The 23,935-nt window shown below is 50.6% G+C and overlaps 30 non-coding genes across 30 annotated transcripts; 13 read left to right on the top strand and 17 right to left on the bottom strand.

Moving 5' to 3' along the window:
* Nucleotides 1-470: 470 nt before the first annotated feature.
* Nucleotides 471-543, bottom strand: TRNAR-CCU (transfer RNA arginine (anticodon CCU)). The gene has a single exon. It is a non-coding gene; the product is annotated as a tRNA-Arg (tRNA).
* A 694-nt stretch (nt 544-1,237) lies between these two features.
* TRNAA-AGC (transfer RNA alanine (anticodon AGC)) lies at nt 1,238-1,310 on the top strand. The gene has a single exon. It is a non-coding gene; the product is annotated as a tRNA-Ala (tRNA).
* A 600-nt stretch (nt 1,311-1,910) lies between these two features.
* Nucleotides 1,911-1,983, bottom strand: TRNAR-CCU (transfer RNA arginine (anticodon CCU)). The gene has a single exon. It is a non-coding gene; the product is annotated as a tRNA-Arg (tRNA).
* A 694-nt stretch (nt 1,984-2,677) lies between these two features.
* TRNAA-AGC (transfer RNA alanine (anticodon AGC)) lies at nt 2,678-2,750 on the top strand. Its single transcript has one exon. It is a non-coding gene; the product is annotated as a tRNA-Ala (tRNA).
* A 590-nt stretch (nt 2,751-3,340) lies between these two features.
* Nucleotides 3,341-3,423, bottom strand: TRNAR-CCU (transfer RNA arginine (anticodon CCU)). The gene has a single exon. It is a non-coding gene; the product is annotated as a tRNA-Arg (tRNA).
* A 694-nt stretch (nt 3,424-4,117) lies between these two features.
* TRNAA-AGC (transfer RNA alanine (anticodon AGC)) lies at nt 4,118-4,190 on the top strand. Its single transcript has one exon. It is a non-coding gene; the product is annotated as a tRNA-Ala (tRNA).
* Nucleotides 4,191-4,789: 599 nt separating this feature from the next.
* On the bottom strand, nt 4,790-4,862 carry TRNAR-CCU (transfer RNA arginine (anticodon CCU)). Its single transcript has one exon. It is a non-coding gene; the product is annotated as a tRNA-Arg (tRNA).
* A 694-nt stretch (nt 4,863-5,556) lies between these two features.
* Nucleotides 5,557-5,629, top strand: TRNAA-AGC (transfer RNA alanine (anticodon AGC)). Its single transcript has one exon. It is a non-coding gene; the product is annotated as a tRNA-Ala (tRNA).
* A 599-nt stretch (nt 5,630-6,228) lies between these two features.
* On the bottom strand, nt 6,229-6,301 carry TRNAR-CCU (transfer RNA arginine (anticodon CCU)). The gene has a single exon. It is a non-coding gene; the product is annotated as a tRNA-Arg (tRNA).
* Nucleotides 6,302-6,995: 694 nt separating this feature from the next.
* TRNAA-AGC (transfer RNA alanine (anticodon AGC)) lies at nt 6,996-7,068 on the top strand. Its single transcript has one exon. It is a non-coding gene; the product is annotated as a tRNA-Ala (tRNA).
* A 600-nt stretch (nt 7,069-7,668) lies between these two features.
* On the bottom strand, nt 7,669-7,741 carry TRNAR-CCU (transfer RNA arginine (anticodon CCU)). The gene has a single exon. It is a non-coding gene; the product is annotated as a tRNA-Arg (tRNA).
* Nucleotides 7,742-9,108: 1,367 nt separating this feature from the next.
* TRNAR-CCU (transfer RNA arginine (anticodon CCU)) lies at nt 9,109-9,181 on the bottom strand. The gene has a single exon. It is a non-coding gene; the product is annotated as a tRNA-Arg (tRNA).
* Nucleotides 9,182-9,875: 694 nt separating this feature from the next.
* TRNAA-AGC (transfer RNA alanine (anticodon AGC)) lies at nt 9,876-9,948 on the top strand. Its single transcript has one exon. It is a non-coding gene; the product is annotated as a tRNA-Ala (tRNA).
* A 590-nt stretch (nt 9,949-10,538) lies between these two features.
* TRNAR-CCU (transfer RNA arginine (anticodon CCU)) lies at nt 10,539-10,621 on the bottom strand. Its single transcript has one exon. It is a non-coding gene; the product is annotated as a tRNA-Arg (tRNA).
* A 694-nt stretch (nt 10,622-11,315) lies between these two features.
* Nucleotides 11,316-11,388, top strand: TRNAA-AGC (transfer RNA alanine (anticodon AGC)). The gene has a single exon. It is a non-coding gene; the product is annotated as a tRNA-Ala (tRNA).
* A 600-nt stretch (nt 11,389-11,988) lies between these two features.
* On the bottom strand, nt 11,989-12,061 carry TRNAR-CCU (transfer RNA arginine (anticodon CCU)). The gene has a single exon. It is a non-coding gene; the product is annotated as a tRNA-Arg (tRNA).
* Nucleotides 12,062-12,755: 694 nt separating this feature from the next.
* On the top strand, nt 12,756-12,828 carry TRNAA-AGC (transfer RNA alanine (anticodon AGC)). Its single transcript has one exon. It is a non-coding gene; the product is annotated as a tRNA-Ala (tRNA).
* A 600-nt stretch (nt 12,829-13,428) lies between these two features.
* TRNAR-CCU (transfer RNA arginine (anticodon CCU)) lies at nt 13,429-13,501 on the bottom strand. The gene has a single exon. It is a non-coding gene; the product is annotated as a tRNA-Arg (tRNA).
* A 694-nt stretch (nt 13,502-14,195) lies between these two features.
* On the top strand, nt 14,196-14,268 carry TRNAA-AGC (transfer RNA alanine (anticodon AGC)). The gene has a single exon. It is a non-coding gene; the product is annotated as a tRNA-Ala (tRNA).
* A 600-nt stretch (nt 14,269-14,868) lies between these two features.
* On the bottom strand, nt 14,869-14,941 carry TRNAR-CCU (transfer RNA arginine (anticodon CCU)). Its single transcript has one exon. It is a non-coding gene; the product is annotated as a tRNA-Arg (tRNA).
* Nucleotides 14,942-16,305: 1,364 nt separating this feature from the next.
* Nucleotides 16,306-16,378, bottom strand: TRNAR-CCU (transfer RNA arginine (anticodon CCU)). The gene has a single exon. It is a non-coding gene; the product is annotated as a tRNA-Arg (tRNA).
* Nucleotides 16,379-17,072: 694 nt separating this feature from the next.
* On the top strand, nt 17,073-17,145 carry TRNAA-AGC (transfer RNA alanine (anticodon AGC)). Its single transcript has one exon. It is a non-coding gene; the product is annotated as a tRNA-Ala (tRNA).
* A 599-nt stretch (nt 17,146-17,744) lies between these two features.
* Nucleotides 17,745-17,817, bottom strand: TRNAR-CCU (transfer RNA arginine (anticodon CCU)). The gene has a single exon. It is a non-coding gene; the product is annotated as a tRNA-Arg (tRNA).
* A 694-nt stretch (nt 17,818-18,511) lies between these two features.
* Nucleotides 18,512-18,584, top strand: TRNAA-AGC (transfer RNA alanine (anticodon AGC)). Its single transcript has one exon. It is a non-coding gene; the product is annotated as a tRNA-Ala (tRNA).
* Nucleotides 18,585-19,184: 600 nt separating this feature from the next.
* TRNAR-CCU (transfer RNA arginine (anticodon CCU)) lies at nt 19,185-19,257 on the bottom strand. The gene has a single exon. It is a non-coding gene; the product is annotated as a tRNA-Arg (tRNA).
* A 693-nt stretch (nt 19,258-19,950) lies between these two features.
* Nucleotides 19,951-20,023, top strand: TRNAA-AGC (transfer RNA alanine (anticodon AGC)). Its single transcript has one exon. It is a non-coding gene; the product is annotated as a tRNA-Ala (tRNA).
* A 600-nt stretch (nt 20,024-20,623) lies between these two features.
* On the bottom strand, nt 20,624-20,696 carry TRNAR-CCU (transfer RNA arginine (anticodon CCU)). Its single transcript has one exon. It is a non-coding gene; the product is annotated as a tRNA-Arg (tRNA).
* Nucleotides 20,697-21,390: 694 nt separating this feature from the next.
* On the top strand, nt 21,391-21,463 carry TRNAA-AGC (transfer RNA alanine (anticodon AGC)). The gene has a single exon. It is a non-coding gene; the product is annotated as a tRNA-Ala (tRNA).
* Nucleotides 21,464-22,063: 600 nt separating this feature from the next.
* Nucleotides 22,064-22,136, bottom strand: TRNAR-CCU (transfer RNA arginine (anticodon CCU)). The gene has a single exon. It is a non-coding gene; the product is annotated as a tRNA-Arg (tRNA).
* A 1,363-nt stretch (nt 22,137-23,499) lies between these two features.
* TRNAR-CCU (transfer RNA arginine (anticodon CCU)) lies at nt 23,500-23,572 on the bottom strand. The gene has a single exon. It is a non-coding gene; the product is annotated as a tRNA-Arg (tRNA).
* Nucleotides 23,573-23,935: the final 363 nt, after the last annotated feature.

Below are 23,935 nucleotides of genomic sequence, written 5' to 3'. Positions count from 1 at the left end.
AAAGAGTCACCCGCGCGAGGGCCGGCAACAGGCGTGATACTGTGCAATAGGCGCATTGCATGGCATTGGTGACATATTCAGGAAATTCCACTTTGATGCCACCCAGGGCTGTTAACCTTTTATTTCATTTCAATACGATGCTTCGAATAATTGGTTCAAAGTGCGCAGCCTTTGCTCTTTTATTTCGTTTTCATCGGAGCAGGTCGGAGCTGGCAGAAGAGTGAGCCCTGTCTGCAGGAGCTCTGATTCCAGAAAGCATATTTTCCCTGTCTTTCTTACCACTCATCTGTGTCTCTTCGCTGACATGAGGGGTTGCTACACTCTGCAGTCTCCCGCATTTAAAGTCTGCTACCAGCAGAGCACGTTCTGGACTTCACAGCGCCCAGCAAAGTACTAGCCTGCGCCCACCCCCTACTACCGCAAAAACCTTTTGCATGCTTTGGCAGAAGTGTGAACAAAATGCCACGAACCACCCCAGATGGGACTCGAACCCACAATCCCTGGCTTAGGAGGCCAGTGCCTTATCCATTAGGCCACTGGGGCAACTCGACAGAGAAGGGGAAAGTTCTTTCTTTTCCTCTTCTCTCACTGGAGTCACGGGTACTGGCCCACTGAAAAGGGCAAGTTGGCTCACGTCCAAAGCTGCAGTGTCCCAGCACACGCGGGCAAAAGGCACCTGCTTGCACTCGGCTGGACACTTCCGCTTTATGGGACACACGATGGAAAGTGGACTCAATTCCCAGACCTAACTCTTACCTGTTTGGTATTCTGACGCTCGATTGTAAAATATGGCCAGCTGGTAAAAATGACAAAGGGCACTCCAGCGCTGGTCCTTTGGCTGCAGGCGGCGTGTCAGCGGCCTAAAACAGCAAGAAATAGCGAGAGAAATAAAGTGAGAAGCAAGCACCTTTTCAATTGGGCTCTCGGGTCTATGGGACTGGCGTGCAGCCTCTTGATCACAAGCGCAGGTCCAGCGTGAAAGGGCGTGGCAGTGGAGTCACTCTGCTATTAATACCTGGTTGGCCAATCCTCGTTGCAATGGATGGCCATCTGCAGCTTTACTTGTAGCTCCACTGAAGGTATTTTGTTTTGGGCAAAGGGGTGAGATTGTGATTTCCTCTGCGGCAGATGAAGAGAAAGGGCTTTATGCACTACAGGTCCCTGGACAGCCAAGCAAGTGTGAGCCGGAGACTGTGCTTCAGCTCTGAAGCAGTGTATCGAGAGCCTTCGAGGAGGAGGGGAATTAGCTCAGATGGTAGAGCGCTCGCTTAGCATGCGAGAGGTAGCGGGATCGATGCCCGCATTCTCCAGCAAGACGCTTTTTCTTCATTTTCACTATTTTATTCAAAACTCGCCAATCGTCGCAAATAAAGTCATGTGCTCGCTTCTGTTTTTTTTACTATCATCCTAAAAGTCTTCCGTCCACTTTCTGCTATCCCAAAGAGTCATCCGCGCGAGGGCCGGCAACAGGCGTGATACTGTGCAACAGGCGCATTGCATGGCATTGGTGACATATTCAGGAAATTCCACTTTGATGCCACCCAGGGCTGTTAACCTTTTATTTCATTTCAATACGATGCTTCGAATAATTGGTTCAAAGTGCGCAGCCTTTGCTCTTTTATTTCGTTTTCATCGGAGCAGGTCGGAGCTGGCAGAAGAGTGAGCCCTGTCTGCAGGAGCTCTGATTCCAGAAAGCATATTTTCCCTGTCTTTCTTACCACTCATCTGTGTCTCTTCGCTGACATGAGGGGTTGCTACACTCTGCAGTCTCCCGGCATTTAAAGTCTGCTACCAGCAGAGCACGTTCTGGACTTCACAGCGCCCAGCAAAGTACTAGCCTGCGCCCACCCCCTACTACCGCAAAAACCTTTTGCATGCTTTGGCAGAAGTGTGAACAAAATGCCACGAACCACCCCAGATGGGACTCGAACCCACAATCCCTGGCTTAGGAGGCCAGTGCCTTATCCATTAGGCCACTGGGGCCACTCGACAGAGAAAGGGAAAGTTCTTTCTTTTCCTCTTCTCTCACTGGAGTCACGGGTACTGGCCCACTGAAAAGGGCAAGTTGGCTCACGTCCAAAGCTGCAGTGTCCCAGCACACGCGGGCAAAAGGCACCTGCTTGCACTCGGCTGGACACTTCCGCTTTATGGGACACACGATGGAAAGTGGACTCAATTCCCAGACCTAACTCTTACCTGTTTGGTATTCTGACGCTCGATTGTAAAATATGGCCAGCTGGTAAAAATGACAAAGGGCGCTCCAGCGCTGGTCCTTTGGCTGCAGGCGGCGTGTCAGCGGCCTAAAACAGCAAGAAATAGCGAGAGAAATAAAGTGAGAAGCAAGCACCTTTTCAATTGGGCTCTCGGGTCTATGGGACTGGCGTGCAGCCTCTTGATCACAAGCGCAGGTCCAGCGTGAAAGGGCGTGGCAGTGGAGTCACTCTGCTATTAATACCTGGTTGGCCAATCCTCATTGCAATGGATGGCCATCTGCAGCTTTACTTGTAGCTCCACTGAAGGTATTTTGTTTTGGGCAAAGGGGTGAGATTGTGATTTCCTCTGCCGCAGATGAAGAGAAAGGGCTTTATGCACTACAGGTCCCTGGACAGCCAAGCAAGTGTGAGCCGGAGACTGTGCTTCAGCTCTGAAGCAGTGTATCGAGAGCCTTCGAGGAGGAGGGGAATTAGCTCAGATGGTAGAGCGCTCGCTTAGCATGCGAGAGGTAGCGGGATCGATGCCCGCATTCTCCAGCAAGACGCTTTTACTTCATTTTCACTATTTTATTCAAAACTCGCCAATCGTCGCAAATAAAGTCATGTGCTCGCTTCTGTTTTTTTTACTATCATCCTAAAAGTCTTCCGTCCACTTTCTGCTATCCCAAAGAGTCATCCGCGCGAGGGCCGGCAACAGGCGTGATACTGTGCAACAGGCGCATTGCATGGCATTGGTGACATATTCAGGAAATTCCACTTTGATGCCACCCAGGGCTGTTAACCTTTTATTTCATTTCAATACGATGCTTCGAATAATTGGTTCAAAGTGCGCAGCCTTTGCTCTTTTATTTCGTTTTCATCGGAGCAGGTCGGAGCTGGCAGAAGAGTGAGCCCTGTCTGCAGGAGCTCTGATTCCAGAAAGCATATTTTCCCTGTCTTTCTTACCACTCATCTGTGTCTCTTCGCTGACATGAGGCGTTGCTACACTCTGCAGTCTCCCGGCATTTAAAGTCTGCTACCAGCAGAGCACGTTCTGGACTTCACAGCGCCCAGCAAAGTACTAGCCTGCGCCCACCCCCTACTACCGCAAAAACCTTTTGCATGCTTTGGCAGAAGTGTGAACAAAATGCCACGAACCAACCCAGATGGGACTCGAACCCACAATCCCTGGCTTAGGAGGCCAGTGCCTTATCCATTAGGCCACTGGGGCAACTCGACAGAGAAGGGGAAAGTTCTTTCTTTTCCTCTTCTCTCACTGGAGTCACGGGTACTGGCCCACTGAAAAGGGCAAGTTGGCTCACGTCCAAAGCTGCAGTGTCCCAGCACACGCGGGCAAGAGGCACCTGCTTGCACTCGGCTGGACACTTCCGCTTTATGGGACACACGATGGAAAGTGGACTCAATTCCCAGACCTAACTCTTACCTGTTTGGTATTCTGACGCTCGATTGTAAAATATGGCCAGCTGGTAAAAATGACAAAGGGCACTCCAGCGCTGGTCCTTTGGCTGCAGGCGGCGTGTCAGCGGCCTAAAACAGCAAGAAATAGCGAGAGAAATAAAGTGAGAAGCAAGCACCTTTTCAATTGGGCTCTCGGGTCTATGGGACTGGCGTGCAGCCTCTTGATCACAAGCGCAGGTCCAGCGTGAAAGGGCGTGGCAGTGGAGTCACTCTGCTATTAATACCTGGTTGGCCAATCCTCGTTGCAATGGATGGCCATCTGCAGCTTTACTTGTAGCTCCACTGAATTTATTTTGTTTTGGGCAAAGGGGTGAGATTGTGATTTCCTCTGCGGCAGATGAAGAGAAAGGGCTTTATGCACTACAGGTCCCTGGACAGCCAAGCAAGTGTGAGCCGGAGACTGTGCTTCAGCTCTGAAGCAGTGTATCGAGAGCCTTCGAGGAGGAGGGGAATTAGCTCAGATGGTAGAGCGCTCGCTTAGCATGCGAGAGGTAGCGGGATCGATGCCCGCATTCTCCAGCAAGACGCTTTTACTTCATTTTCACTATTTTATTCAAAACTCGCCAATCGTCGCAAATAAAGTCATGTGCTCGCTTCTGTTTTTTTTACTATCATCCTAAAAGTCTTCCGTCCACTTTCTGCTATCCCAAAGAGTCACCCGCGCGAGGGCCGGCAACAGGCGTGATACTGTGCAACAGGCGCATTGCATGGCATTGGTGACATATTCAGGAAATTCCACTTTGATGCCACCCAGGGCTGTTAACCTTTTATTTCATTTCAATACGATGCTTCGAATAATTGGTTCAAAGTGCGCAGCCTTTGCTCTTTTATTTCGTTTTCATCGGAGCAGGTCGGAGCTGGCAGAAGAGTGAGCCCTGTCTGCAGGAGCTCTGATTCCAGAAAGCATATTTTCCCTGTCTTTCTTACCACTCATCTGTGTCTCTTCGCTGACATGAGGGGTTGCTACACTCTGCAGTCTCCCGCATTTAAAGTCTGCTACCAGCAGAGCACGTTCTGGACTTCACAGCGCCCAGCAAAGTACTAGCCTGCGCCCACCCCCTACTACCGCAAAAACCTTTTGCATGCTTTGGCAGAAGTGTGAACAAAATGCCACGAACCACCCCAGATGGGACTCGAACCCACAATCCCTGGCTTAGGAGGCCAGTGCCTTATCCATTAGGCCACTGGGGCCACTCGACAGAGAAGGGGAAAGTTCTTTCTTTTCCTCTTCTCTCACTGGAGTCACGGGTACTGGCCCACTGAAAAGGGCAAGTTGGCTCACGTCCAAAGCTGCAGTGTCCCAGCACACGCGGGCAAAAGGCACCTGCTTGCACTCGGCTGGACACTTCCGCTTTATGGGACACACGATGGAAAGTGGACTCAATTCCCAGACCTAACTCTTACCTGTTTGGTATTCTGACGCTCGATTGTAAAATATGGCCAGCTGGTAAAAATGACAAAGGGCGCTCCAGCGCTGGTCCTTTGGCTGCAGGCGGCGTGTCAGCGGCCTAAAACAGCAAGAAATAGCGAGAGAAATAAAGTGAGAAGCAAGCACCTTTTCAATTGGGCTCTCGGGTCTATGGGACTGGCGTGCAGCCTCTTGATCACAAGCGCAGGTCCAGCGTGAAAGGGCGTGGCAGTGGAGTCACTCTGCTATTAATACCTGGTTGGCCAATCCTCATTGCAATGGATGGCCATCTGCAGCTTTACTTGTAGCTCCACTGAAGGTATTTTGTTTTGGGCAAAGGGGTGAGATTGTGATTTCCTCTGCCGCAGATGAAGAGAAAGGGCTTTATGCACTACAGGTCCCTGGACAGCCAAGCAAGTGTGAGCCGGAGACTGTGCTTCAGCTCTGAAGCAGTGTATCGAGAGCCTTCGAGGAGGAGGGGAATTAGCTCAGATGGTAGAGCGCTCGCTTAGCATGCGAGAGGTAGCGGGATCGATGCCCGCATTCTCCAGCAAGACGCTTTTACTTCATTTTCACTATTTTATTCAAAACTCGCCAATCGTCGCAAATAAAGTCATGTGCTCGCTTCTGTTTTTTTTACTATCATCCTAAAAGTCTTCCGTCCACTTTCTGCTATCCCAAAGAGTCACCCGCGCGAGGGCCGGCAACAGGCGTGATACTGTGCAACAGGCGCATTGCATGGCATTGGTGACATATTCAGGAAATTCCACTTTGATGCCACCCAGGGCTGTTAACCTTTTATTTCATTTCAATACGATGCTTCGAATAATTGGTTCAAAGTGCGCAGCCTTTGCTCTTTTATTTCGTTTTCATCGGAGCAGGTCGGAGCTGGCAGAAGAGTGAGCCCTGTCTGCAGGAGCTCTGATTCCAGAAAGCATATTTTCCCTGTCTTTCTTACCACTCATCTGTGTCTCTTCGCTGACATGAGGGGTTGCTACACTCTGCAGTCTCCCGCATTTAAAGTCTGCTACCAGCAGAGCACGTTCTGGACTTCACAGCGCCCAGCAAAGTACTAGCCTGCGCCCACCCCCTACTACCGCAAAAACCTTTTGCATGCTTTGGCAGAAGTGTGAACAAAATGCCACGAACCACCCCAGATGGGACTCGAACCCACAATCCCTGGCTTAGGAGGCCAGTGCCTTATCCATTAGGCCACTGGGGCCCCTCGACAGAGAAGGGGAAAGTTCTTTCTTTTCCTCTTCTCTCACTGGAGTCACAGGTACTGGCCCACTGAAAAGGGCAAGTTGGCTCACGTCCAAAGCTGCAGTGTCCCAGCACACGCGGGCAAAAGGCACCTGCCTGCTCTCGGCTGGACACTTCCGCTTTATGGGACACACGATGGAAAGTGGACTCAATTCCCAGACCTAACTCTTACCTGTTTGGTATTCTGACGCTCGATTGTAAAATATGGCCAGCTGGTAAAAATGACAAAGGGCACTCCAGCGCTGGTCCTTTGGCTGCAGGCGGCGTGTCAGCGGCCTAAAACAGCAAGAAATAGCGAGAGAAATAAAGTGAGAAGCAAGCACCTTTTCAATTGGGCTCTCGGGTCTATGGGACTGGTGTGCAGCCTCTTGATCACAAGCGCAGGTCCAGCGTGAAAGGGCGTGGGAGTGGAGTCACTCTGCTATTAATACCTGGTTGGCCAATCCTCGTTGCAATGGATGGCCATCTGCAGCTTTACTTGTAGCTCCACTGAAGGTATTTTGTTTTGGGCAAAGGGGTGAGATTGTGATTTCCTCTGCGGCAGATGAAGAGAAAGGGCTTTATGCACTACAGGTCCCTGGACAGCCAAGCAAGTGTGAGCCGGAGACTGTGCTTCAGCTCTGAAGCAGTGTATCGAGAGCCTTCGAGGAGGAGGGGAATTAGCTCAGATGGTAGAGCGCTCGCTTAGCATGCGAGAGGTAGCGGGATCGATGCCCGCATTCTCCAGCAAGACGCTTTTACTTCATTTTCACTATTTTATTCAAAACTCGCCAATCGTCGCAAATAAAGTCATGTGCTCGCTTCTGTTTTTTTTACTATCATCCTAAAAGTCTTCCGTCCACTTTCTGCTATTCCAAAGAGTCATCCGCGCGAGGGCCGGCAACAGGCGTGATACTGTGCAACAGGCGCATTGCATGGCATTGGTGACATATTCAGGAAATTCCACTTTGATGCCACCCAGGGCTGTTAACCTTTTATTTCATTTCAATACGATGCTTCGAATAATTGGTTCAAAGTGCGCAGCCTTTGCTCTTTTATTTCGTTTTCATCGGAGCAGGTCGGAGCTGGCAGAAGAGTGAGCCCTGTCTGCAGGAGCTCTGATTCCAGAAAGCATATTTTCCCTGTCTTTCTTACCACTCATCTGTGTCTCTTCGCTGACATGAGGGGTTGCTACACTCTGCAGTCTCCCGGCATTTAAAGTCTGCTACCAGCAGAGCACGTTCTGGACTTCACAGCGCCCAGCAAAGTACTAGCCTGCGCCCACCCCCTACTACCGCAAAAACCTTTTGCATGCTTTGGCAGAAGTGTGAACAAAATGCCACGAACCACCCCAGATGGGACTCGAACCCACAATCCCTGGCTTAGGAGGCCAGTGCCTTATCCATTAGGCCACTGGGGCCACTCGACAGAGAAGGGGAAAGTTCTTTCTTTTCCTCTTCTCTCACTGGAGTCACAGGTACTGGCCCACTGAAAAGGGCAAGTTGGCTCACGTCCAAAGCTGCAGTGTCCCAGCACACGCGGGCAAAAGGCACCTGCCTGCTCTCGGCTGGACACTTCCGCTTTATGGGACACACGATGAAAAGTGGACTCAATTCCCAGACCTAACTCTTACCTGTTTGGTATTCTGACGCTCGATTGTAAAATATGGCCAGCTGGTAAAAATGACAAAGGGCACTCCAGCGCTGGTCCTTTGGCTGCAGGCGGCGTGTCAGCGGCCTAAAACAGCAAGAAATAGCGAGAGAAATAAAGTGAGAAGCAAGCACCTTTTCAATTGGGCTCTCGGGTCTATGGGACTGGCGTGCAGCCTCTTGATCACAAGCGCAGGTCCAGCGTGAAAGGGCGTGGGAGTGGAGTCACTCTGCTATTAATACCTGGTTGGCCAATCCTCGTTGCAATGGATGGCCATCTGCAGCTTTACTTGTAGCTCCACTGAAGGTATTTTGTTTTGGGCAAAGGGGTGAGATTGTGATTTCCTCTGCGGCAGATGAAGAGAAAGGGCTTTATGCACTACAGGTCCCTGGACAGCCAAGCAAGTGTGAGCCGGAGACTGTGCTTCAGCTCTGAAGCAGTGTATCGAGAGCCTTCGAGGAGGAGGGGAATTAGCTCAGATGGTAGAGCGCTCGCTTAGCATGCGAGAGGTAGCGGGATCGATGCCCACATTCTCCAGCAAGACGCTTTTACTTCATTTTCACTATTTTATTCAAAACTCGCCAATCGTCGCAAATAAAGTCATGTGCTCGCTTCTGTTTTTTTTACTATCATCCTAAAAGTCTTCCGTCCACTTTCTGCTATCCCAAAGAGTCATCCGCGCGAGGGCCGGCAACAGGCGTGATACTGTGCAACAGGCGCATTGCATGGCATTGGTCACATATTCAGGAAATTCCACTTTGATGCCACCCAGGGCTGTTAACCTTTTATTTCATTTCAATACGATGCTTCGAATAATTGGTTCAAAGTGCGCAGCCTTTGCTCTTTTATTTCGTTTTCATCGGAGCAGGTCGGAGCTGGCAGAAGAGTGAGCCCTGTCTGCAGGAGCTCTGATTCCAGAAAGCATATTTTCCCTGTCTTTCTTACCACTCATCTGTGTCTCTTCACTGACATGAGGGGTTGCTACACTCTGCAGTCTCCCGGCATTTAAAGTCTGCTACCAGCAGAGCACGTTCTGGACTTCACAGCGCCCAGCAAAGTACTAGCCTGCGCCCACCCCCTACTACCGCAAAAACCTTTTGCATGCTTTGGCAGAAGTGTGAACAAAATGCCACGAACCACCCCAGATGGGACTCGAACCCACAATCCCTGGCTTAGGAGGCCAGTGCCTTATCCATTAGGCCACTGGGGCCACTCGACAGAGAAGGGGAAAGTTCTTTCTTTTCCTCTTCTCTCACTGGAGTCACAGGTACTGGCCCACTGAAAAGGGCAAGTTGGCTCACGTCCAAAGCTGCAGTGTCCCAGCACACGCGGGCAAAAGGCACCTGCTTGCACTCGGCTGGACACTTCCGCTTTATGGGACACACGATGGAAAGTGGACTCAATTCCCAGACCTAACTCTTACCTGTTTGGTATTCGGACGCTCGATTGTAAAATATGGCCAGCTGGTAAAAATGACAAAGGGCGCTCCAGCGCTGGTCCTTTGGCTGCAGGCGGCGTGTCAGCGGCCTAAAACAGCAAGAAATAGCGAGAGAAATAAAGTGAGAAGCAAGCACCTTTTCAATTGGGCTCTCGGGTCTATGGGACTGGCGTGCAGCCTCTTGATCACAAGCGCAGGTCCAGCGTGAAAGGGCGTGGCAGTGGAGTCACTCTGCTATTAATACCTGGTTGGCCAATCCTCATTGCAATGGATGGCCATCTGCAGCTTTACTTGTAGCTCCACTGAAGGTATTTTGTTTTGGGCAAAGGGGTGAGATTGTGATTTCCTCTGCCGCAGATGAAGAGAAAGGGCTTTATGCACTACAGGTCCCTGGACAGCCAAGCAAGTGTGAGCCGGAGACTGTGCTTCAGCTCTGAAGCAGTGTATCGAGAGCCTTCGAGGAGGAGGGGAATTAGCTCAGATGGTAGAGCGCTCGCTTAGCATGCGAGAGGTAGCGGGATCGATGCCCGCATTCTCCAGCAAGACGCTTTTACTTCATTTTCACTATTTTATTCAAAACTCGCCAATCGTCGCAAATAAAGTCATGTGCTCGCTTCTGTTTTTTTTACTATCATCCTAAAAGTCTTCCGTCCACTTTCTGCTATCCCAAAGAGTCATCCGCGCGAGGGCCGGCAACAGGCGTGATACTGTGCAACAGGCGCATTGCATGGCATTGGTGACATATTCAGGAAATTCCACTTTGATGCCACCCAGGGCTGTTAACCTTTTATTTCATTTCAATACGATGCTTCGAATAATTGGTTCAAAGTGCGCAGCCTTTGCTCTTTTATTTCGTTTTCATCGGAGCAGGTCGGAGCTGGCAGAAGAGTGAGCCCTGTCTGCAGGAGCTCTGATTCCAGAAAGCATATTTTCCCTGTCTTTCTTACCACTCATCTGTGTCTCTTCGCTGACATGAGGCGTTGCTACACTCTGCAGTCTCCCGGCATTTAAAGTCTGCTACCAGCAGAGCACGTTCTGGACTTCACAGCGCCCAGCAAAGTACTAGCCTGCGCCCACCCCCTACTACCGCAAAAACCTTTTGCATGCTTTGGCAGAAGTGTGAACAAAATGCCACGAACCAACCCAGATGGGACTCGAACCCACAATCCCTGGCTTAGGAGGCCAGTGCCTTATCCATTAGGCCACTGGGGCAACTCGACAGAGAAGGGGAAAGTTCTTTCTTTTCCTCTTCTCTCACTGGAGTCACGGGTACTGGCCCACTGAAAAGGGCAAGTTGGCTCACGTCCAAAGCTGCAGTGTCCCAGCACACGCGGGCAAGAGGCACCTGCTTGCACTCGGCTGGACACTTCCGCTTTATGGGACACACGATGGAAAGTGGACTCAATTCCCAGACCTAACTCTTACCTGTTTGGTATTCTGACGCTCGATTGTAAAATATGGCCAGCTGGTAAAAATGACAAAGGGCACTCCAGCGCTGGTCCTTTGGCTGCAGGCGGCGTGTCAGCGGCCTAAAACAGCAAGAAATAGCGAGAGAAATAAAGAGAGAAATAAGCACCTTTTCAATTGGGCTCTCGGGTCTATGGGACTGGCGTGCAGCCTCTTGATCACAAGCGCAGGTCCAGCGTGAAAGGGCGTGGCAGTGGAGTCACTCTGCTATTAATACCTGGTTGGCCAATCCTCGTTGCAATGGATGGCCATCTGCAGCTTTACTTGTAGCTCCACTGAAGGTATTTTGTTTTGGGCAAAGGGGTGAGATTGTGATTTCCTCTGCGGCAGATGAAGAGAAAGGGCTTTATGCACTACAGGTCCCTGGACAGCCAAGCAAGTGTGAGCCGGAGACTGTGCTTCAGCTCTGAAGCAGTGTATCGAGAGCCTTCGAGGAGGAGGGGAATTAGCTCAGATGGTAGAGCGCTCGCTTAGCATGCGAGAGGTAGCGGGATCGATGCCCGCATTCTCCAGCAAGACGCTTTTTCTTCATTTTCACTATTTTATTCAAAACTCGCCAATCGTCGCAAATAAAGTCATGTGCTCGCTTCTGTTTTTTTTACTATCATCCTAAAAGTCTTCCGTCCACTTTCTGCTATCCCAAAGAGTCACCCGCGCGAGGGCCGGCAACAGGCGTGATACTGTGCAATAGGCGCATTGCATGGCATTGGTGACATATTCAGGAAATTCCACTTTGATGCCACCCAGGGCTGTTAACCTTTTATTTCATTTCAATACGATGCTTCGAATAATTGGTTCAAAGTGCGCAGCCTTTGCTCTTTTATTTCGTTTTCATCGGAGCAGGTCGGAGCTGGCAGAAGAGTGAGCCCTGTCTGCAGGAGCTCTGATTCCAGAAAGCATATTTTCCCTGTCTTTCTTACCACTCATCTGTGTCTCTTCGCTGACATGAGGGGTTGCTACACTCTGCAGTCTCCCGGCATTTAAAGTCTGCTACCAGCAGAGCACGTTCTGGACTTCACAGCGCCCAGCAAAGTACTAGCCTGCGCCCACCCCCTACTACCGCAAAAACCTTTTGCATGCTTTGGCAGAAGTGTGAACAAAATGCCACGAACCACCCCAGATGGGACTCGAACCCACAATCCCTGGCTTAGGAGGCCAGTGCCTTATCCATTAGGCCACTGGGGCCACTCGACAGAGAAGGGGAAAGTTCTTTCTTTTCCTCTTCTCTCACTGGAGTCACGGGTACTGGCCCACTGAAAAGGGCAAGTTGGCTCACGTCCAAAGCTGCAGTGTCCCAGCACACGCGGGCAAGAGGCACCTGCTTGCACTCGGCTGGACACTTCCGCTTTATGGGACACACGATGGAAAGTGGACTCAATTCCCAGACCTAACTCTTACCTGTTTGGTATTCTGACGCTCGATTGTAAAATATGGCCAGCTGGTAAAAATGACAAAGGGCGCTCCAGCGCTGGTCCTTTGGCTGCAGGCGGCGTGTCAGCGGCCTAAAACAGCAAGAAATAGCGAGAGAAATAAAGTGAGAAGCAAGCACCTTTTCAATTGGGCTCTCGGGTCTATGGGACTGGCGTGCAGCCTCTTGATCACAAGCGCAGGTCCAGCGTGAAAGGGCGTGGCAGTGGAGTCACTCTGCTATTAATACCTGGTTGGCCAATCCTCGTTGCAATGGATGGCCATCTGCAGCTTTACTTGTAGCTCCACTGAAGGTATTTTGTTTTGGGCAAAGGGGTGAGATTGTGATTTCCTCTGCGGCAGATGAAGAGAAAGGGCTTTATGCACTACAGGTCCCTGGACAGCCAAGCAGGTGTGAGCCGGAGACTGTGCTTCAGCTCTGAAGCAGTGTATCGAGAGCCTTCGAGGAGGAGGGGAATTAGCTCAGATGGTAGAGCGCTCGCTTAGCATGCGAGAGGTAGCGGGATCGATGCCCGCATTCTCCAGCAAGACGCTTTTTCTTCATTTTCACTATTTTATTCAAAACTCGCCAATCGTCGCAAATAAAGTCATGTGCTCGCTTCTGTTTTTTTTACTATCATCCTAAAAGTCTTCCGTCCACTTTCTGCTATCCCAAAGAGTCACCCGCGCGAGGGCCGGCAACAGGCGTGATACTGTGCAATAGGCGCATTGCATGGCATTGGTGACATATTCAGGAAATTCCACTTTGATGCCACCCAGGGCTGTTAACCTTTTATTTCATTTCAATACGATGCTTCGAATAATTGGTTCAAAGTGCGCAGCCTTTGCTCTTTTATTTCGTTTTCATCGGAGCAGGTCGGAGCTGGCAGAAGAGTGAGCCCTGTCTGCAGGAGCTCTGATTCCAGAAAGCATATTTTCCCTGTCTTTCTTACCACTCATCTGTGTCTCTTCACTGACATGAGGGGTTGCTACACTCTGCAGTCTCCCGGCATTTAAAGTCTGCTACCAGCAGAGCACGTTCTGGACTTCACAGCGCCCAGCAAAGTACTAGCCTGCGCCCACCCCCTACTACCGCAAAAACCTTTTGCATGCTTTGGCAGAAGTGTGAACAAAATGCCACGAACCACCCCAGATGGGACTCGAACCCACAATCCCTGGCTTAGGAGGCCAGTGCCTTATCCATTAGGCCACTGGGGCCACTCGACAGAGAAGGGGAAAGTTCTTTCTTTTCCTCTTCTCTCACTGGAGTCACGGGTACTGGCCCACTGAAAAGGGCAAGTTGGCTCACGTCCAAAGCTGCAGTGTCCCAGCACACGCGGGCAAGAGGCACCTGCTTGCACTCGGCTGGACACTTCCGCTTTATGGGACACACGATGGAAAGTGGACTCAATTCCCAGACCTAACTCTTACCTGTTTGGTATTCTGACGCTCGATTGTAAAATATGGCCAGCTGGTCAAAATGACAAAGGGCACTCCAGCGCTGGTCCTTTGGCTGCAGGCGGCGTGTCAGCGGCCTAAAACAGCAAGAAATAGCGAGAGAAATAAAGTGAGAAGCAAGCACCTTTTCAATTGGGCTCTCGGGTCTATGGGACTGGTGTGCAGCCTCTTGATCACAAGCGCAGGTCCAGCGTGAAAGGGCGTGGGAGTGGAGTCACTCTGCTATTAATACCTGGTTGGCCAATCCTCGTTGCAATGGATGGCCATCTGCAGCTTTACTTGTAGCTCCACTGAAGGTATTTTGTTTTGGGCAAAGGGGTGAGATTGTGATTTCCTCTGCGGCAGATGAAGAGAAAGGGCTTTATGCACTACAGGTCCCTGGACAGCCAAGCAAGTGTGAGCCGGAGACTGTGCTTCAGCTCTGAAGCAGTGTATCGAGAGCCTTCGAGGAGGAGGGGAATTAGCTCAGATGGTAGAGCGCTCGCTTAGCATGCGAGAGGTAGCGGGATCGATGCCCGCATTCTCCAGCAAGACGCTTTTTCTTCATTTTCACTATTTTATTCAAAACTCGCCAATCGTCGCAAATAAAGTCATGTGCTCGCTTCTGTTTTTTTTACTATCATCCTAAAAGTCTTCCGTCCACTTTCTGCTATCCCAAAGAGTCATCCGCGCGAGGGCCGGCAACAGGCGTGATACTGTGCAACAGGCGCATTGCATGGCATTGGTGACATATTCAGGAAATTCCACTTTGATGCCACCCAGGGCTGTTAACCTTTTATTTCATTTCAATACGATGCTTCGAATAATTGGTTCAAAGTGCGCAGCCTTTGCTCTTTTATTTCGTTTTCATCGGAGCAGGTCGGAGCTGGCAGAAGAGTGAGCCCTGTCTGCAGGAGCTCTGATTCCAGAAAGCATATTTTCCCTGTCTTTCTTACCACTCATCTGTGTCTCTTCGCTGACATGAGGCGTTGCTACACTCTGCAGTCTCCCGGCATTTAAAGTCTGCTACCAGCAGAGCACGTTCTGGACTTCACAGCGCCCAGCAAAGTACTAGCCTGCGCCCACCCCCTACTACCGCAAAAACCTTTTGCATGCTTTGGCAGAAGTGTGAACAAAATGCCACGAACCACCCCAGATGGGACTCGAACCCACAATCCCTGGCTTAGGAGGCCAGTGCCTTATCCATTAGGCCACTGGGGCAACTCGACAGAGAAGGGGAAAGTTCTTTCTTTTCCTCTTCTCTCACTGGAGTCACGGGTACTGGCCCACTGAAAAGGGCAAGTTGGCTCACGTCCAAAGCTGCAGTGTCCCAGCACACGCGGGCAAAAGGCACCTGCTTGCACTCGGCTGGACACTTCCGCTTTATGGGACACACGATGGAAAGTGGACTCAATTCCCAGACCTAACTCTTACCTGTTTGGTATTCTGACGCTCGATTGTAAAATATGGCCAGCTGGTAAAAATGACAAAGGGCACTCCAGCGCTGGTCCTTTGGCTGCAGGCGGCGTGTCAGCGGCCTAAAACAGCAAGAAATAGCGAGAGAAATAAAGTGAGAAGCAAGCACCTTTTCAATTGGGCTCTCGGGTCTATGGGACTGGCGTGCAGCCTCTTGATCACAAGCGCAGGTCCAGCGTGAAAGGGCGTGGCAGTGGAGTCACTCTGCTATTAATACCTGGTTGGCCAATCCTCGTTGCAATGGATGGCCATCTGCAGCTTTACTTGTAGCTCCACTGAAGGTATTTTGTTTTGGGCAAAGGGGTGAGATTGTGATTTCCTCTGCGGCAGATGAAGAGAAAGGGCTTTATGCACTACAGGTCCCTGGACAGCCAAGCAAGTGTGAGCCGGAGACTGTGCTTCAGCTCTGAAGCAGTGTATCGAGAGCCTTCGAGGAGGAGGGGAATTAGCTCAGATGGTAGAGCGCTCTAGCATGCGAGAGGTAGCGGGATCGATGCCCGCATTCTCCAGCAAGACGCTTTTACTTCATTTTCACTATTTTATTCAAAACTCGCCAATCGTCGCAAATAAAGTCATGTGCTCGCTTCTGTTTTTTTTACTATCATCCTAAAAGTCTTCCGTCCACTTTCTGCTATCCCAAAGAGTCATCCGCGCGAGGGCCGGCAACAGGCGTGATACTGTGCAACAGGCGCATTGCATGGCATTGGTGACATATTCAGGAAATTCCACTTTGATGCCACCCAGGGCTGTTAACCTTTTATTTCATTTCAATACGATGCTTCGAATAATTGGTTCAAAGTGCGCAGCCTTTGCTCTTTTATTTCGTTTTCATCGGAGCAGGTCGGAGCTGGCAGAAGAGTGAGCCCTGTCTGCAGGAGCTCTGATTCCAGAAAGCATATTTTCCCTGTCTTTCTTACCACTCATCTGTGTCTCTTCGCTGACATGAGGCGTTGCTACACTCTGCAGTCTCCCGGCATTTAAAGTCTGCTACCAGCAGAGCACGTTCTGGACTTCACAGCGCCCAGCAAAGTACTAGCCTGCGCCCACCCCCTACTACCGCAAAAACCTTTTGCATGCTTTGGCAGAAGTGTGAACAAAATGCCACGAACCACCCCAGATGGGACTCGAACCCACAATCCCTGGCTTAGGAGGCCAGTGCCTTATCCATTAGGCCACTGGGGCCACTCGACAGAGAAGGGGAAAGTTCTTTCTTTTCCTCTTCTCTCACTGGAGTCACAGGTACTGGCCCACTGAAAAGGGCAAGTTGGCTCACGTCCAAAGCTGCAGTGTCCCAGCACACGCGGGCAAAAGGTACCTGCTTGCACTCGGCTGGACACTTCCGCTTTATGGGACACACGATGGAAAGTGGACTCAATTCCCAGACCTAACTCTTACCTGTTTGGTATTCTGACGCTCGATTGTAAAATATGGCCAGCTGGTAAAAATGACAAAGGGCACTCCAGCGCTGGTCCTTTGGCTGCAGGCGGCGTGTCAGCGGCCTAAAACAGCAAGAAATAGCGAGAGAAATAAAGTGAGAAGCAAGCACCTTTTCAATTGGGCTCTCGGGTCTATGGGACTGGCGTGCAGCCTCTTGATCACAAGCGCAGGTCCAGCGTGAAAGGGCGTGGCAGTGGAGTCACTCTGCTATTAATACCTGGTTGGCCAGTCCTCGTTGCAATGGATGGCCATCTGCAGCTTTACTTGTAGCTCCACTGAAGGTATTTTGTTTTGGGCAAAGGGGTGAGATTGTGATTTCCCCTGCCGCAGATGAAGAGAAAGGGCTTTATGCACTACAGGTCCCTGGACAGCCAAGCAAGTGTGAGCCGGAGACTGTGCTTCAGCTCTGAAGCAGTGTATCGAGAGCCTTCGAGGAGGAGGGGAATTAGCTCAGATGGTAGAGCGCTCGCTTAGCATGCGAGAGGTAGCGGGATCGATGCCCGCATTCTCCAGCAAGACGCTTTTTCTTCATTTTCACTATTTTATTCAAAACTCGCCAATCGTCGCAAATAAAGTCATGTGCTCGCTTCTGTTTTTTTTACTATCATCCTAAAAGTCTTCCGTCCACTTTCTGCTATCCCAAAGAGTCACCCGCGCGAGGGCCGGCAACAGGCGTGATACTGTGCAACAGGCGCATTGCATGGCATTGGTGACATATTCAGGAAATTCCACTTTGATGCCACCCAGGGCTGTTAACCTTTTATTTCATTTCAATACGATGCTTCGAATAATTGGTTCAAAGTGCGCAGCCTTTGCTCTTTTATTTCGTTTTCATCGGAGCAGGTCGGAGCTGGCAGAAGAGTGAGCCCTGTCTGCAGGAGCTCTGATTCCAGAAAGCATATTTTCCCTGTCTTTCTTACCACTCATCTGTGTCTCTTCGCTGACATGAGGGGTTGCTACACTCTGCAGTCTCCCGCATTTAAAGTCTGCTACCAGCAGAGCACGTTCTGGACTTCACAGCGCCCAGCAAAGTACTAGCCTGCGCCCACCCCCTACTACCGCAAAAACCTTTTGCATGCTTTGGCAGAAGTGTGAACAAAATGCCACGAACCACCCCAGATGGGACTCGAACCCACAATCCCTGGCTTAGGAGGCCAGTGCCTTATCCATTAGGCCACTGGGGCAACTCGACAGAGAAGGGGAAAGTTCTTTCTTTTCCTCTTCTCTCACTGGAGTCACGGGTACTGGCCCACTGAAAAGGGCAAGTTGGCTCACGTCCAAAGCTGCAGTGTCCCAGCACACGCGGGCAAAAGGCACCTGCTTGCACTCGGCTGGACACTTCCGCTTTATGGGACACACGATGGAAAGTGGACTCAATTCCCAGACCTAACTCTTACCTGTTTGGTATTCTGACGCTCGATTGTAAAATATGGCCAGCTGGTAAAAATGACAAAGGGCACTCCAGCGCTGGTCCTTTGGCTGCAGGCGGCGTGTCAGCGGCCTAAAACAGCAAGAAATAGCGAGAGAAATAAAGTGAGAAGCAAGCACCTTTTCAATTGGGCTCTCGGGTCTATGGGACTGGCGTGCAGCCTCTTGATCACAAGCGCAGGTCCAGCGTGAAAGGGCGTGGCAGTGGAGTCACTCTGCTATTAATACCTGGTTGGCCAATCCTCGTTGCAATGGATGGCCATCTGCAGCTTTACTTGTAGCTCCACTGAAGGTATTTTGTTTTGGGCAAAGGGGTGAGATTGTGATTTCCTCTGCGGCAGATGAAGAGAAAGGGCTTTATGCACTACAGGTCCCTGGACAGCCAAGCAAGTGTGAGCCGGAGACTGTGCTTCAGCTCTGAAGCAGTGTATCGAGAGCCTTCGAGGAGGAGGGGAATTAGCTCAGATGGTAGAGCGCTCGCTTAGCATGCGAGAGGTAGCGGGATCGATGCCCGCATTCTCCAGCAAGACGCTTTTTCTTCATTTTCACTATTTTATTCAAAACTCGCCAATCGTCGCAAATAAAGTCATGTGCTCGCTTCTGTTTTTTTTACTATCATCCTAAAAGTCTTCCGTCCACTTTCTGCTATCCCAAAGAGTCATCCGCGCGAGGGCCGGCAACAGGCGTGATACTGTGCAACAGGCGCATTGCATGGCATTGGTGACATATTCAGGAAATTCCACTTTGATGCCACCCAGGGCTGTTAACCTTTTATTTCATTTCAATACGATGCTTCGAATAATTGGTTCAAAGTGCGCAGCCTTTGCTCTTTTATTTCGTTTTCATCGGAGCAGGTCAGAGCTGGCAGAAGAGTGAGCCCTGTCTGCAGGAGCTCTGATTCCAGAAAGCATATTTTCCCTGTCTTTCTTACCACTCATCTGTGTCTCTTCGCTGACATGAGGGGTTGCTACACTCTGCAGTCTCCCGGCATTTAAAGTCTGCTACCAGCAGAGCACGTTCTGGACTTCACAGCGCCCAGCAAAGTACTAGCCTGCGCCCACCCCCTACTACCGCAAAAACCTTTTGCATGCTTTGGCAGAAGTGTGAACAAAATGCCACGAACCACCCCAGATGGGACTCGAACCCACAATCCCTGGCTTAGGAGGCCAGTGCCTTATCCATTAGGCCACTGGGGCCACTCGACAGAGAAAGGGAAAGTTCTTTCTTTTCCTCTTCTCTCACTGGAGTCACGGGTACTGGCCCACTGAAAAGGGCAAGTTGGCTCACGTCCAAAGCTGCAGTGTCCCAGCACACGCGGGCAAAAGGCACCTGCTTGCACTCGGCTGGACACTTCTGCTTTATGGGACACACGATGGAAAGTGGACTCAATTCCCAGACCTAACTCTTACCTGTTTGGTATTCTGACGCTCGATTGTAAAATATGGCCAGCTGGTAAAAATGACAAAGGGCACTCCAGCGCTGGTCCTTTGGCTGCAGGCGGCGTGTCAGCGGCCTAAAACAGCAAGAAATAGCGAGAGAAATAAAGTGAGAAGCAAGCACCTTTTCAATTGGGCTCTCGGGTCTATGGGACTGGCGTGCAGCCTCTTGATCACAAGCGCAGGTCCAGCGTGAAAGGGCGTGGCAGTGGAGTCACTCTGCTATTAATACCTGGTTGGCCAATCCTCGTTGCAATGGATGGCCATCTGCAGCTTTACTTGTAGCTCCACTGAAGGTATTTTGTTTTGGGCAAAGGGGTGAGATTGTGATTTCCTCTGCGGCAGATGAAGAGAAAGGGCTTTATGCACTACAGGTCCCTGGACAGCAAGCAAGTGTGAGCCGGAGACTGTGCTTCAGCTCTGAAGCAGTGTATCGAGAGCCTTCGAGGAGGAGGGGAATTAGCTCAGATGGTAGAGCGCTCGCTTAGCATGCGAGAGGTAGCGGGATCGATGCCCGCATTCTCCAGCAAGACGCTTTTTCTTCATTTTCACTATTTTATTCAAAACTCGCCAATCGTCGCAAATAAAGTCATGTGCTCGCTTCTGTTTTTTTTACTATCATCCTAAAAGTCTTCCGTCCACTTTCTGCTATCCCAAAGAGTCATCCGCGCGAGGGCCGGCAACAGGCGTGATACTGTGCAACAGGCGCATTGCATGGCATTGGTGACATATTCAGGAAATTCCACTTTGATGCCACCCAGGGCTGTTAACCTTTTATTTCATTTCAATACGATGCTTCGAATAATTGGTTCAAAGTGCGCAGCCTTTGCTCTTTTATTTCGTTTTCATCGGAGCAGGTCGGAGCTGGCAGAAGAGTGAGCCCTGTCTGCAGGAGCTCTGATTCCAGAAAGCATATTTTCCCTGTCTTTCTTACCACTCATCTGTGTCTCTTCACTGACATGAGGGGTTGCTACACTCTGCAGTCTCCCGGCATTTAAAGTCTGCTACCAGCAGAGCACGTTCTGGACTTCACAGCGCCCAGCAAAGTACTAGCCTGCGCCCACCCCCTACTACCGCAAAAACCTTTTGCATGCTTTGGCAGAAGTGTGAACAAAATGCCACGAACCACCCCAGATGGGACTCGAACCCACAATCCCTGGCTTAGGAGGCCAGTGCCTTATCCATTAGGCCACTGGGGCCACTCGACAGAGAAGGGGAAAGTTCTTTCTTTTCCTCTTCTCTCACTGGAGTCACGGGTACTGGCCCACTGAAAAGGGCAAGTTGGCTCACGTCCAAAGCTGCAGTGTCCCAGCACACGCGGGCAAAAGGCACCTGCTTGCACTCGGCTGGACACTTCCGCTTTATGGGACACACGATGGAAAGTGGACTCAATTCCCAGACCTAACTCTTACCTGTTTGGTATTCTGACGCTCGATTGTAAAATATGGCCAGCTGGTAAAAATGACAAAGGGCACTCCAGCGCTGGTCCTTTGGCTGCAGGCGGCGTGTCAGCGGCCTAAAACAGCAAGAAATAGCGAGAGAAATAAAGTGAGAAGCAAGCACCTTTTCAATTGGGCTCTCGGGTCTATGGGACTGGTGTGCAGCCTCTTGATCACAAGCGCAGGTCCAGCGTGAAAGGGCGTGGGAGTGGAGTCACTCTGCTATTAATACCTGGTTGGCCAATCCTCGTTGCAATGGATGGCCATCTGCAGCTTTACTTGTAGCTCCACTGAAGGTATTTTGTTTTGGGCAAAGGGGTGAGATTGTGATTTCCTCTGCGGCAGATGAAGAGAAAGGGCTTTATGCACTACAGGTCCCTGGACAGCCAAGCAAGTGTGAGCCGGAGACTGTGCTTCAGCTCTGAAGCAGTGTATCGAGAGCCTTCGAGGAGGAGGGGAATTAGCTCAGATGGTAGAGCGCTCGCTTAGCATGCGAGAGGTAGCGGGATCGATGCCCGCATTCTCCAGCAAGACGCTTTTTCTTCATTTTCACTATTTTATTCAAAACTCGCCAATCGTCGCAAATAAAGTCATGTGCTCGCTTCTGTTTTTTTTACTATCATCCTAAAAGTCTTCCGTCCACTTTCTGCTATCCCAAAGAGTCATCCGCGCGAGGGCCGGCAACAGGCGTGATACTGTGCAACAGGCGCATTGCATGGCATTGGTGACATATTCAGGAAATTCCACTTTGATGCCACCCAGGGCTGTTAACCTTTTATTTCATTTCAATACGATGCTTCGAATAATTGGTTCAAAGTGCGCAGCCTTTGCTCTTTTATTTCGTTTTCATCGGAGCAGGTCGGAGCTGGCAGAAGAGTGAGCCCTGTCTGCAGGAGCTCTGATTCCAGAAAGCATATTTTCCCTGTCTTTCTTACCACTCATCTGTGTCTCTTCGCTGACATGAGGCGTTGCTACACTCTGCAGTCTCCCGGCATTTAAAGTCTGCTACCAGCAGAGCACGTTCTGGACTTCACAGCGCCCAGCAAAGTACTAGCCTGCGCCCACCCCCTACTACCGCAAAAACCTTTTGCATGCTTTGGCAGAAGTGTGAACAAAATGCCACGAACCACCCCAGATGGGACTCGAACCCACAATCCCTGGCTTAGGAGGCCAGTGCCTTATCCATTAGGCCACTGGGGCAACTCGACAGAGAAGGGGAAAGTTCTTTCTTTTCCTCTTCTCTCACTGGAGTCACGGGTACTGGCCCACTGAAAAGGGCAAGTTGGCTCACGTCCAAAGCTGCAGTGTCCCAGCACACGCGGGCAAAAGGCACCTGCTTGCACTCGGCTGGACACTTCCGCTTTATGGGACACACGATGGAAAGTGGACTCAATTCCCAGACCTAACTCTTACCTGTTTGGTATTCTGACGCTCGATTGTAAAATATGGCCAGCTGGTAAAAATGACAAAGGGCACTCCAGCGCTGGTCCTTTGGCTGCAGGCGGCGTGTCAGCGGCCTAAAACAGCAAGAAATAGCGAGAGAAATAAAGTGAGAAGCAAGCACCTTTTCAATTGGGCTCTCGGGTCTATGGGACTGGCGTGCAGCCTCTTGATCACAAGCGCAGGTCCAGCGTGAAAGGGCGTGGCAGTGGAGTCACTCTGCTATTAATACCTGGTTGGCCAATCCTCGTTGCAATGGATGGCCATCTGCAGCTTTACTTGTAGCTCCACTGAAGGTATTTTGTTTTGGGCAAAGGGGTGAGATTGTGATTTCCTCTGCGGCAGATGAAGAGAAAGGGCTTTATGCACTACAGGTCCCTGGACAGCCAAGCAAGTGTGAGCCGGAGACTGTGCTTCAGCTCTGAAGCAGTGTATCGAGAGCCTTCGAGGAGGAGGGGAATTAGCTCAGATGGTAGAGCGCTCTAGCATGCGAGAGGTAGCGGGATCGATGCCCGCATTCTCCAGCAAGACGCTTTTACTTCATTTTCACTATTTTATTCAAAACTCGCCAATCGTCGCAAATAAAGTCATGTGCTCGCTTCTGTTTTTTTTACTATCATCCTAAAAGTCTTCCGTCCACTTTCTGCTATCCCAAAGAGTCATCCGCGCGAGGGCCGGCAACAGGCGTGATACTGTGCAACAGGCGCATTGCATGGCATTGGTGACATATTCAGGAAATTCCACTTTGATGCCACCCAGGGCTGTTAACCTTTTATTTCATTTCAATACGATGCTTCGAATAATTGGTTCAAAGTGCGCAGCCTTTGCTCTTTTATTTCGTTTTCATCGGAGCAGGTCGGAGCTGGCAGAAGAGTGAGCCCTGTCTGCAGGAGCTCTGATTCCAGAAAGCATATTTTCCCTGTCTTTCTTACCACTCATCTGTGTCTCTTCGCTGACATGAGGGGTTGCTACACTCTGCAGTCTCCCGCATTTAAAGTCTGCTACCAGCAGAGCACGTTCTGGACTTCACAGCGCCCAGCAAAGTACTAGCCTGCGCCCACCCCCTACTACCGCAAAAACCTTTTGCATGCTTTGGCAGAAGTGTGAACAAAATGCCACGAACCACCCCAGATGGGACTCGAACCCACAATCCCTGGCTTAGGAGGCCAGTGCCTTATCCATTAGGCCACTGGGGCAACTCGACAGAGAAGGGGAAAGTTCTTTCTTTTCCTCTTCTCTCACTGGAGTCACGGGTACTGGCCCACTGAAAAGGGCAAGTTGGCTCACGTCCAAAGCTGCAGTGTCCCAGCACACGCGGGCAAAAGGCACCTGCTTGCACTCGGCTGGACACTTCCGCTTTATGGGACACACGATGGAAAGTGGACTCAATTCCCAGACCTAACTCTTACCTGTTTGGTATTCTGACGCTCGATTGTAAAATATGGCCAGCTGGTAAAAATGACAAAGGGCACTCCAGCGCTGGTCCTTTGGCTGCAGGCGGCGTGTCAGCGGACTAAAACAGCAAGAAATAGCGAGAGAAATGAAGTGAGAAGCAAGCA

The sequence above is a fragment of the Ambystoma mexicanum genome, chromosome 5q (genome assembly GCF_040938575.1).
Source record: "Ambystoma mexicanum isolate Mex_15411 chromosome 5q, UKY_AmexF1_1, whole genome shotgun sequence".
NCBI classification, from domain to species: Eukaryota; Metazoa; Chordata; class Amphibia; order Caudata; family Ambystomatidae; genus Ambystoma; species Ambystoma mexicanum.
This window is presented reverse-complemented; position numbering and strand designations above follow the sequence as displayed.